The sequence below is a fragment of the Gadus morhua genome, chromosome 11 (assembly GCF_902167405.1).
Source record: "Gadus morhua chromosome 11, gadMor3.0, whole genome shotgun sequence".
Classification (NCBI taxonomy): domain Eukaryota; kingdom Metazoa; phylum Chordata; class Actinopteri; order Gadiformes; family Gadidae; genus Gadus; species Gadus morhua.
The window spans coordinates 21899938-21912437 of NC_044058.1; positions in this window are offsets into that span (position 1 = coordinate 21899938).

Here is a 12500-nt window from a genome sequence, read left to right on the forward strand (position 1 = left end):
GGGGTCAGGCTGGCGTCAGCGGCGGTTTGCACTAAGGGCCCGGCCCGGAACGGTTCACCAAACCCGGGTTCACCAAACCTCCTCTGGGAGGGCAGCGGCGTACAATCAGCGGGCTCCGATGACCTCCTCGGCTCCCCTCGTCAGCCTGCGGTCGGGCCCCCGGCATTCTGGTTTCCAGTGTGTTCCGTATCTCTCGTTACCCGGGGGCCCCCAGCCCAGGGCCCCCCCTTCCTGAGGCCCCCAGAGTGTGTGTCACAGTTGTGCGTGCGTCTGCCAACGGATGGAGGAAATTGGTCGACAGACGCACGCTGGTGGTATGCTCCATGGAAGAGACGGGCAGACAACGGTAGAGGGAGGGTTAAGAAAATAAGAGATGGAGGGAGAGAGAGAGAGAGAGAGAGAGAGAGAGACGAGACATAGAGAAACAGAAGGAAAGAGTGTTGAAAGAATAATGGGAGATGAAGAAGGAGTGTCCATCCGGGATATTGATCTGACCTTCATCGTGGGCAGGTTACATAGAGGAAGAGGAGGAACTGGAGGGAGAGAGAGAGAGAGAGAGAGAGAGAGGGAGAGAGAGAGAGAGTGGGAGAGAGAGCAGGAGAGAAAGACAGCGTGAGAGAGATCTAGAAAAAGAGAGAGGAAGAGTAAGTGTGAGCGATAGTGAGAGCTAGAGAGAGAGAGCGAGAGAGCGAGAGAGAGAGAGCCAGAGAGAGAGAGAGAGAGAGAGAGAGAGAGAGAGAGAGAGAGAGAGAGAGAGAGAGAGAGAGAGAGAGAGAGCGAGAGAGAGAGAGCGAGTAAGAGAGAACGAGAGAGCGTGAGATAGAGAGGAATGTAGCGAGAGGGTCCGAGCGGGCCATGTGCGCGTCCTTGGAAGGTCTGCCAGTCCAAGCACTGAGTCAGCAGGACTTGACCTTGGCAGTCCAAACATCAACTTCTCGGCGGTGCGTCCGTGAGCCGTGCGCGGTCGCCCTGTTTTCTCTGCTGAGGTTTCACTAAAACAGGCTCATGGTGGCAGGGGGGGGGGGGATTCCCTGGACAGTGTGCCGTTCCAGAGACACATGCTACGATGATGAAAGCTTGGTGTGGGGAACTGTGTTGTCATTAACTGCAGAAGCCTCTCACACGTCGCAAAAGGCCCTCCGGACCTTCAGAAGATCTCTGCGTGGTTGAGGGTCAGATTAGCCAAAGCAAAGCCGGTCTGTAATGGGATTCTCCACAGGTCCAAAGAGCCAGCATCATGTCTTCATCATAGGGGGCGACATGGCAGAGCGGGTTGGCTTGTAACCGGAAAAAGCCTCTCTTAATGCAGTCCAGTTACCAGTAATTATCCTTCTAGTCTTACTGGCTGTGAGGAGTTCACGCCAGGCCCTATAGATCCGATGTACAGTCGATTGATTAATCGTTGCATTAGTACGAGAACCCCAGACATTGTTTTCTAACGTTTGAACGGTTCGATGAAAGGCTGCGTGACCATGATCCACCTCTGGTTCCAGACGTTGTCAGACCCAAGCAGGTCGAACATGCAAAACAGGCTGGATGTAACTTTTGGCTAACGGGATAATGAGAGCGGCCTGCCAGAGGCCCGTATTATTACCCAGTCATCTGAGATCAACATGTTCAGAAACTGGCTTAATCAGACGGTGAAGACAGAGAGAAAAAAGGCTCCGCAATTAAAGGAGGATGAAGATGATGTTGCTGAGACAAACTGGGTATTGTTACGCCGGGCGAAACGTGAATCCTGTGGCGATAGAGATCTGGGAACCAGACCGTGGACTATGCACAAAGAGATATTCGCAAGAAAGATAAAGCCAGCATCCAAAACGGCAGTTAGGGTTAGGGTCGCTGCTGTGATAGGAATCAGGGGGAAAGAGGGGGAAAGTGAACTTCACCGTTTAACTAAGCTGGAATGGAAGCGCTTTTTTAACGGAGGTAGACAATGTGCCAAGAGAACATGCCGTAAACGCATCTGGAAAACAAACTGTTGATTTACAAGAGCTTATTTTGCCACAGTTGGTGCCATTTTGCTTAAAGCGTGTGGAAATACGTGACGGTCAAGGGGAAAGTAAACAGGCAGCAATTTGTCTGTATTTTTTTCATGCGAAAGGGCTCTGAATGTGTGTGTCTGTGTGTGTACCAATATTTGCCGTCCAAAAAAGAGAGCGCGGCACAGAAGTTCCTACTCGTCGGCCACAAGCTCCAGTGGCCCGGACCCAAAGTAGCTTACTGTGAAGCTTCTGTACGCAGGGTGTGAGCTCTCGTCCCCTGAGAGACCTCTCTTCACGCTATTTTCACCACGTAAACACAAATGATGGACGAAAGGATTAAGGGAATTAGGATTGTTAATTATGAGTCATCCTTGTGGGTCATACTACTGTTATTCACTATTTTAAATAGCACGGCAGAGAAAATAAAGATTTGGGCCAACATTTTGGGTTTCTGCCTTTTTTTTTTTTTGTCAGTTGCACAGGTTCACGAGATGGTTTACAATGTCGCAATTGTGCAGATTCAATGAACCTGTACAACGTAACTTGGTTTCCCACCCTTAACAGCTAATTGGATAATGAGATGGTCCAGGAAAGGACAAGAGCACGAAACTGAAGTAGGAATTATGTTGAATCATCAGTTTTCCACCCTTCACAAGTTTCCCTCGACACTCGTCAACTCGGTGCAATGCAAGCTAGCAGAGATTCATGCTCGGAAGCAGGTGTTGCTCTCTGTTCACAACCATTTTATAGACTCACACACACCCACACACACACACACACAGAATTGGCATACAACTGTCTGGACAGAAGATGTTGTTAGTATGGAATACTTTGGAAAGCATATAGGCTGTCTGTCTGAGTAGGACAGCATATATCACCCAAACATGTTCGTAGTTAGCATGATGTTTAGCGATAAGTTTGGTCAATCGTTGGCTAATGTTAAACCATAATCCTTAAATCACATCCCTTCTTAACTACTTCAGAAAAACATAACAAAAAAATAAAACAAATGCCAAAGTTTAAATACAGGAAATACACTCTAAGTAGTTATTGTATTATATCATATAGATAAAAAATAGTAAGAAAGTAGTAGGCCCATAAATAAATTAAAATAAAGAATATTAGCAGCAAAGGGTTAACAAAAAAAAAAAAAAAGTGTAGTTTGGGAACTAATGAATAAGCACCAAATACCATCACAACAAGCCTTGTTTGTTATGAATTTGTCCATTCATTTATTTCATCCATAAAGTACCCCAAAATGACATAATCTCTCCGAGGCAACAGGGTTTCCACTGGAGTTTTCACATGTTCCCCCTTTGTAGTACTCTTTCCATCATTATCTCCCTGAATATTTTCCACAGGACTAATCTCCTGCAGACTCCGGTTGCCGTGGAAAAGATGACCTCACGGCCAGCAGCAGCAGCAGCAGCAGCCGCCGCCGTCTGTGAAAGGGCTCTGTGTTTTCCTGCTCCCTCTCCCCAGGGTGCCACTGGCACGCTCACCCACTGGGGTTCCCAGCACTGGGCCAGGAGGGTCCTTTCCACTGCCCCGCCGCCTGCCAGCCAGGCCCCCAGGACCTGGGCCCCGCATATGCCCCTAGTGTACGTTCATGTGGGCCAGGTGATTCTGTGTCCGTGCATTTTTCAGTTAACGAGCTTCTGTAGAAGAACGTATGTGTGTGTGTGTGCGTGTGTGTGTGTGTGTGTGTGTGTGTGTGTGTGTGTGTGTGTGTGTGTGTGTGTGTGTGTTAGTGTGTCTGTGTGTATGCCTGTGTGTGCGTGCATTTGCGTGCTTCTGTGTTTGCGCAATGACCTTCCCTTCAACCCTCTTAACTTCAGTGACCGTCTGAAATATAAAATATTGCATGAACCTTGTGAAACGGAACCCAGTTACCAAAAATAAGACACCATAACGCCCCCTCCCATTTTAACTCTCCATCTTTAACAGTCTGCGTCTTTGCAATAAACCTCCAAACGCGATGCAAATTGAGAATTAAAATGCTTTGCATCAAATTATTTTCTGTTTTTCTCTACACCGATTGGGGACCTAAATCCGAGCTTTATTCAGTTACAGCCGTAACTTCCAATCAAAGCGCGCCAGAGAGCTTCTGGTAAACCGGCATCACGCGGACACAGCAGGGAGCACCGTAAACGGTAATTCAATGGGGAGCACCGAAAGTGGAGAAGCCACAATGTGTTACGTCTGTGGCACGGTTAATACAAAATGACGCAACTTATTGTGATCTCGCGTCCAAACATATGTTTCAGCGTGCGGTGAATCCATGAGGAAATTACAACCAGTTATTGAACCCATTAAGTTAATCATTTCGTTCACAGAGTGTCTGTAGGGCAGTAACGGTGTTGAGAGGGATTGTTTTCTAACTGTTAGCTATCAATCACACTCCACAAACAATGTATTTCCCCAAATGCCCTCTCAAGGCATCTGACCACATTGGAATAACAAACAACAGCACTGGGAAGTTAGAACACTGGGTCCAGTGTAAGCTGTTCTCTGCTCTGTGATATAAGACTGCGATTGGCAAACAACAAAAGGTCTTGGTGGACAGCACAAGCAGAAATTATGGATTCATAATTTTAGTTAAGAATATGTGAAAAGCATGAACCCAACACACTCTTGTTTTCAGAAGATGAAGGAAGTTATGTTACTTCGTGCAGTTTCAGATCTGTCTGTAGCAGATCCCATTCAGATGTGTCCGCTTACCTTAGGGCTATTTTCACTAGCTCGGTATGTGGAGACTGAGACCAGATACCAATAATTTTTCTGGGAGATAAACCCCAATCTTTATTTTCAGATCTGTATCACTTGCAGCAGATGCATGCAAAGAATTGTAATGGAAAATCTGACTGTATTTGTGTCTCTCACAGGATGTCAATGCAAATGAGAGGACCAAGCATTGATCCATGTGGGACTCCAAGACCTCTCAATGGAACACCCTCGGTTTGTCCATATAGAGTGTAGATAACGTCATTCAACACCAGGAGACAAGGAGAGTTGCCATGCCATGTAAAGCAGTCTACATTCATTCCTGCAGTCCCCTGTTACAAAAGCGATTCCCGTTGCGTTGACATGATGGAGATGGGGACCTCGGTGCTCAACTACAAGTGAAAGAGCTGTCGTGTTGTATGTATTAAAAATAGGGGTGGTGCGCACATCCAAAGGTAATCCACAGGTGCTAGACAGTAGTGTTGAATATAAGAAAAAGGAGGGTCTGCACACTGTATAAATGCTCCTGAAGTGGATTTATTAACAGGCAATGTTTCGATGGCTAGGGATCTTCATCAGGGTTGTATGTATGCATATCAGCATGTGTGTGGGTAGTTAATCCTCGATTAACCAACAACTAACAGTCAGAAATTGCAGTAATCAGTCCATGCGGGAACGTGCTAGGGGAGCTCTATGCTGGCTTCTGCGTCGTCAGCAAACCTTGCCCGTTTGCTGACTGTTGTCGGACTAACAGTTAATTCAAAACATTTCTCGGAGCAATGCCCCATAACTAGTGTGGGGGGATTATGGTGTTAGAGACACATCAGATTGATAACAACAGAAAAACAGAACTGCGCACACGTTAACCTGCAGTTAATCACTCACCTTATAAAAACACCCAACGGTGAATTTGATCCACCCTGACTCACAGTGGAAACATACATTTTAACGAGGGTGAGGTTTAAGGGTCAGCAAATTTGTGCGACTCATGGACAAGTATGACTCAATTCGTGGAATTTATTAGTTTTTATTGTTCAAAATTCATGCTTTCTGTCAAAGCCAAGACACAGAGTACCCTGACCCAAACCACTGATGTCCTGGAGATACAACATTACAATCTCATCGCATGCAAAACCGATGCAAGACGGATTGTTTGGAGACGTCAACAATATCAGCATTTGAAAATCTTTACTGACCTCTATAAATAATCAGGTTGAAATAATTACAACCTCAAAACGTACGGCTGCTTTCCAGTTATCCTTCAAATTCTAAAACTTATACCAATATAATATTACTATTTACTTAAATATGCCATTATTTTCTTGCTTTGGAAACAAAACACACATATTCTCTGTTATTGATGTGATATCCTGACAGAATAAAGATTTATTTGAATATCTTTACTGAATCCACTGTGTCAGTAAATGTTAGAAAAAAAGGTCCAAAGTGGAGCGGCGGTCTGCAGAAAAAAACACTACTCTCTCTTCAGTTTCAACACAAATCAAAAACTGAATAGATATTTTTGCCATTAAGCCCCAAACAGGGCTCCAGGCTGTAAAGAGAACATAAAGGTCTATGCCCTCAGGCATGCGGAACCTGATGCCGTTGTGTCAATTCCAGTCAGTCTGTTACATTCACATTGCAGCTAATTACCCCAGTTTGCTTTTCTTCCAAGTACAACTTTAGGCACATGTTATTTTTGCAAGAATGATCACCCCAGTCACTAGTCACTGTATAAACGTGAACAAATAAACACACACACACACACACGCACGCACGCACGCACGCACGCACGCACGCACGCACGCACGCACGCACGCACGCACGCACGCACGCACGCACGCACGCACGCACGCACGCACGCACACACACACACACACACACACACACACACACACACACACACACACACACACACACACAGTACTACTGGAATTGTACTGAAATGCACAGCTGGATAAATGAAGACACTCTCTTATACTTCTCAGACTGCTGCTGCCCAACAAGGAGAGTGAGCTGAACACTGATGGACTCATTGCCAGTAAAAAGGTCATTCAGACTATTTTTGTCCATGCTGGGGCCTGACTGGAAGCAGAACAGAGAAAACTCTTGAAACCTTTAGGAGAGAGACAAAAATTGATGGGTTCAGTGATGGAAATACGCCTTTCATTAAACACAACAGAGGAGACCCAGGAGCCGAGGCAAAATGGATTCTCTAATAGGTGCGATTTAAAAAGAGGATATTGGACCCTTTGAGAGAGGTAGGGATTGGTCACAGAACTGTTATAAAAGATTAATTTGTACGCTGTTTTGATGTTAAAATACAAATTGTGGAGCTTATAGTTTCATGTGATATGAACTGACTGTTAACCACATCCTGAAATGACGCCAGCACAACACAAAAATATATCTTCTGTTGGAAAAATATGCTGCAATGAATATGGAATTCATTTAATAAAAATGGTATATCTTGTAGTCTCTGGGTAGAGAAAATAAGAATTAGAATGAAAGATTGACATTGCGACCACAATGGCCGTCTCCTATAGAAAGTATCATTAGCATCAGTCACGTTACCAATCTCAGCCAATCAGAAAGAAGAATTGCTCTCAGCGTTTAGTTACACTTTGAAGGATATATGTTGAAACCATAACAAATTAAATGGGTCCATCTGAAAGCATTTATGTAGATTATGTTCAAACCCTGAATGGATTTAATGTATAAATCCTTGTAGACAGATTTATTAAGAGCAATGTACAACTGGGTCTGGTCTGAAACATGAAGTTGAAAGAGGTAGACCATTTTAATTAATTAATTAAGTAATCGCAAAATAATATAGATTTAAAAAAACGAGCCCAACATGGTTATAGTGAGCAATATAAAAAGTGCAGATCCAAGTTTGAATGATGGTGTAATTAATATGTTCGGGAGAGTTAAACAGACAACATGAGAATATGAGATACATCTCATGCCCATTGCCAAGATTAAACTGAAGTAAATTCAGAACAGGGAATGAGAGACTATTAATAACCACCAGAAAGAGCATTCCCTGTTACTTCTCCCTGTTCCTTCGGTTTTCTAGGGGTTGTCCACAGTAGAGTTTTCTCAGGCTTTGACCCAGCCATCAGAGATCCAAGGTTGGGGTGGTGTGTTTGTGAATGTGTGTGTGTGCGTTTGGTTGTGCGTATGTGTGTATGTGTGTGCGTGTGTGTGCGTATGTATGTGTGTATGTGGGCGGATTCTTCTGTCTCCTGGGCTGAATCCGTCCCCAAGAAGAAGGATAAATATGTCATCTGTGGGTCACTCGGAAATCAGGGTGGGGGGGTTTGGCTGTGTGTTGGTTGGTGTGTGTGTGTGTTTGTGTGTGTGTTTGTGTGTGTGTGTGTGTGTGTGTGTGTGTGTGTGTGTGTGTGTGTGTGTGTGTGTGTGTGTGTGGGTGGGGGGGGGGATGTGTGAGGGGGGAAGGTTGTTTTTGTTGCAGCAGTAAGGTCTCCCTCACCGACCACACTGACGGCCACGCCGCGACCACTCTCAGGGCTGTTCCGTCTGCCGCTGAGCGGCCACCACATGAAGGGAGAGGGTGGGGAGGCTGAGGAGGGAGGGGGGTAGGGAAGGGAGGGCAGGGAGAGGAGGGAGAGGAGGGAGAGGAGGGAGAGGAGGGAGAGGAGGGATAGGAGGGTGCCAGGCCTCTGTGCCAGAGGCTAGGACGGGGTAGGAAGGAAGGATTGCCAGCACAGATGAAAGGAAGGAAGGAAGGTCAGGTGCTTTCAGGATCCGCAGAGTGTTGTTACTCATGGGGAATTCAATCTGCCCCCTACACACACATTAATGATGTGAGACATTCATTTACATTTAGGGCATTTAGCAGACGCTTTTTTCCAAAGCGACTTACGTTAAGTACATTTGTCATAAGAAGTGAAACAGTAAAGATGTTCATAGAACGAAGTGCAAGTACTAACAATCGCTAGGCTAACCCATTCCCCGTGTCCAGCAATGATAGCAGCTACTGCAGATGCTACACAATTAAGTACTATGAATAAGTGCAATGTAGAATAAGAGTGCATAATACGTGTGTACATTAAGCCAGGACATACAACATACAATAGTGGCCGGAACGGGCTGGGTAGCTATGCAGCCGAGGTGAACTCTGAACAGGTGAGTTTTTTGCGGAAGCTGGTGAACGACTCTGCGATTCTGACATCGGCAGGGAGCTCGTTCCACCACTGAGGTCCCAAAACAGAGAAAAGTTGTGACTTTGTTGATCGACCTTTGCTTGCTCTTAGCGATTGGCGGTACCAGACGTCCAGCTGAGGTAGTTGAGCGGAGGGATCGAGCTGGGGTGTGTGGCTTTACCAATGCTTGGAGGTAGGCAGGGGCAGTTCCATCGATTGCCTTGTATGCCAGTACCATCATCTTGAATCTGATTCGAGCTACTACAGGGAGCCAGTGGTGGTCCCGGGAGAGGGGGGGTCACATGGGAGAACTTTGTTAGGTTGTACACGAGGCGCGCTGCCGCATTCTTGGTGCGCTGCAAAGGTTTAATCGCAGAGGCAGGGAGTCCAGCCAGGAGCGAGATGCAGTAGTCGAGGCGGGAGATGACCAGTGATTGGACTAGAAGCTGAGCTGCTTCCCTTGTGAGGAAGGAACGGATCCTGCGGATGTTTTAAAGTGCAAATCTGCAGGATCCGGCCACCACAGGGATGTTTGCGGTGCAGCATAACTGATTGTCCAGTACCACACCGAGATTTCTGGCAGTTGGAGAAGGAGATAGAGTGATGTTCTCAACAGTGACCAGTAACAGTGTCCATGTGTGGGCAATTTTTCCCTGGCATTAGGAGGAGCTCAGACTTATTGAGGTAAAGCCTCAGGTGATGGGCAGTTGTCCAAGTGCTGACGTGTGCCAGACATTCAGATATGCGTGTTGCAATCAGGGCTTTGTCAGATGAGGGGAAAGAGAGAAATAGCTGAGTGTCGTCAGCATAGCAGTGATAGGAAGAGCCGTGTGATGTAATTACAGAGCCCAGAGTTCTGGTATAGAGGGAGAATAGAAGAGGCCCCATTACCGAGCTTTGAGGGACACCAGTTTCAAGCGTGCAAGGTTTGGACAAGGAGCCATCTGGTTGTTCACCGTGTCAAATGTTGAGGACAGGTTGAGAAGAATGAGAACCGATGAGAGGGACGAGGCTCTGGCAGCACGGAGGAACTCAGTCACCGCGAGAAATGGCAGGACGTCGCTTGAGACAGCCTGGAGGAGAGAGGAAGGGATTGTGGCAAGGTTGGTTAGATGTTATTATTCTGTTGACCTTGTCGGAGGTGAGAGGGATAAATTGGGTAAAGACAGAGGTGGGGATGGGAGGAGGGGGGATGGAGGCAGGGATAAAAGAGGAGCTAATGTCCTTTACCTTCTGGGTAAAGTAGGTAACAAAGTCATCAGTAGTGAGGCAGGAAGAAGGTGGAGGGGAGGCAGTGTTGAGGAGGGAAGAGAACAAGGAAAACTGTTTCCTGGGGTTTGAGGAGGAGTTGATTTTGGTGCGGTAGAAGGCAGATTTGGAGCAGAGCTTGATAGGTAGGGTGACAGTGACAGAGTGGAATTCAAATTCAGATCTGGCCATGTGTTCCAGTGGAGAGACCTAGTATGACCACATCGGCGAGATGAGGAGTCCGGCCCCTCCTCCTCGCCCGGATAGTTTTGGGGTGTGTGAGAATGAGTAGACGGTGGAGAGGGCAGCAGGAGTAGCAGAGTTCTCTGGAGTGATCCAAGTCTCTGTCAGGGCCAGGAAGTGGAGGGTCATGAGGGATGCGCAGGCCGAAATGGAGTCTGCCTTCTTGACCGCTGATTTGGCAGTTCCAGAGTCCTCCCATCACTTCAAGGTCAGTGTAGGCAAGGGTCGGTGGATGGCACAGACTGGATGGGTTGCTGCGCCGAGCAGAGGATCTAGGGTGGCGTCGTCTATGAGTGGAAATCCTGACGATGAGTGAAGTATGACACATAGCTACAATAGGGTGGCTTCCCTGGTCTTCCTCGAGGGACTCCCACAGAAAGACTCCCTTAGTCTTTGTTTCCCAGGTCTTATGGTTAGGGACTCCCACAGAGAGACTCCCTTAGTCTTTGTTTCCCGGGTCTTCGTTTGCAGGGTCCTGATGCTAATAATAGCAAGCCTTTAATCAGTGGTTCTCAACCTTTTTTGAGCAAACGCCCCCCTGACCTTACCCTGATCCTCTGGCGCCCCCCCGCCCCTCCACGTGTTATATTGCTTAAAGTTGTCAATGCATCGTTGTCATGCAAAAAATATATATTCATGTTCATTACATGCAAATGCCTCTCCTCTGATTGGCTAACAGCACTGTCCATCATTGTAATAAACCCAATTAAACTTCCAGAGCGACAGGGGGGGGGGGGATTTTGAGAGAGAGAGAGAGAGAGAGAGAGAGAGAGAGAGAGAGAGAGAGAGAGAGAGAGAGAGAGAGAGAGAGAGAGAGAGAGAGAGAGAGAGAGAGAGAGAGAGAGAGAGAGAGAGAGAGAGAGAGAGAGAGAGAGAGAGAGAGAGAGAGAGAGAGAGAGAGAGAGAGAGAGAGAGAGAGAGAGAGAGAGAGAGAGAGAGAGAGAGAGAGAGAGAGAGGAGTTGAGGAAGAAATGGTTGGATTGAACATTCATACACCGTGACCGCGGTGTGGGCACTCCCGCGACTCCCGGCCGCCACGTCTCCCGTCGTGCCCCGTGAACGAATGAATGAATGGCCCGGGAACCCCGGGCACCGCAGCCCGGGCAACGCGGACACCACGAAAACAGATCGCGCGCAGAGGCCTAATTAGGCATGTATATTTTGTATTTGAAATGCAACGGTCTATTCGTGGAGACTACGCTCAGACCAGCTGGAACTGAACAACAGCAAGAGGAAGGAGGAAAACAGGCTATGAAACAAAATTAGATTTTTTTTTCTTGCTATCGGCCATGTTTGATTGTGTTGTGTTGGTTATTGAACTGTTAACCCACGTACTTGGGTCATGTTTATCAGCATTACTATAGAGATCATGACGATAGCTGATGTAACGGGAGTCCGTGCGTGTGCAGGAACGAACCGCGCCGCTGCATTATCACTGTTCCACTGCGCATAGACAGTAAAAAGTAGCCGAGACGAGAGGGGTTAGAAACCAATTAATGAAACTAGGCTATTTATTTCAGGTAGCCTATTTTTTCACCCAATAAAAATAAAAACAATGAAAGTTTAAAATCCCCCCCAAAAAATGGAATCACGTTCCCAGCGCCCCCCTAGGTTGTGCGAACGCCCCCCAAGGGGCGGTACCGCCCCCGTTGAGAAGAAACCATGTCACCTTGTGACTGAAACTAGCCTCAACGACCTCTTACTAAAAACAACAACAGCAGCAAAAACCAACACAGCAACATTAGGGTTAAAGTTAGTACAACCAATTGCAATGCTAAACACTAGGCCTAGAGTTCTTAGTTTCAAGACTCACTTACAGCCAGATATGAGACAACCTTCTTAAACACAAATATAAATGTAACCACATTCACATGGGAATGCGGAATAGGTCGTTTATTGGCCGAGGGGATTTCGACGCATTCACAAATCCTGAGTCTTAGTCTATGTTTTTGTTATTTCTGCAACGCATTAAGATGAAAGGGAGATGGGTTCCTCTGTTATGGGAAAAAAATTACTGAGGTTTATAGGAAGTATAAGAAAAATCTTCACAACACTGTTTAGTCATCATGACAGGTGTACATCGTTGGACCAGGTTTATCCTAGTTTAATGTATTTACTTCTTTTGGTTAGC